This window comes from Sinocyclocheilus rhinocerous, unplaced genomic scaffold (assembly GCF_001515625.1).
Source record: "Sinocyclocheilus rhinocerous isolate Xijiao unplaced genomic scaffold, SAMN03320098_v1.1 scaffold15333, whole genome shotgun sequence".
Lineage (NCBI taxonomy): Eukaryota > Metazoa > Chordata > Actinopteri > Cypriniformes > Cyprinidae > Sinocyclocheilus > Sinocyclocheilus rhinocerous.
In genome coordinates, this window is record NW_015631236.1 from 1,031 (window position 1) to 1,404 (window position 374).

General features: G+C 51.3%; 1 non-coding gene across 1 annotated transcript; it reads left to right on the forward strand.

Annotated features, from left to right (window-relative positions):
- The first annotated feature begins 40 nt into the window (after nt 1–40).
- Nucleotides 41–112, forward strand: trnag-ucc (transfer RNA glycine (anticodon UCC)). The gene has a single exon. It is a non-coding gene; the product is annotated as a tRNA-Gly (tRNA).
- Nucleotides 113–374: the final 262 nt, after the last annotated feature.

Sequence of the window (374 nt, forward strand, 5' to 3'; positions counted from 1 at the left end):
CCCTATTCTTACTGCCCGTGCAAGCCGATGTCATCTACCTGTGTTGGTGGTATAGTGGTGAGCATAGCTGCCTTCCAAGCAGCTGACCCGGGTTCGATTCCCGGCCAAAGCATTTCCTTTGGTTTGGGCTGAAGTCAAAGCAGAACTCCTTCTGTAACCTCTGGCTGTAACAAAATCTTTTGGATGTGTCGTTCGGTAGCAGAAAAACAATATACCTCCCCGTCAGGGAATCGAACCCCGGTCTTCCACGTGACAGGCGGAGATACTGTCCGCTGATCCAAGCACAACCTTTCAGGCCATCTTGCGGGTATGGTCAGCTCTTAATGCTTGTCCAAACATGCCTTGGAGGAGCAGATTGAGTGTGCTCTTCTGCC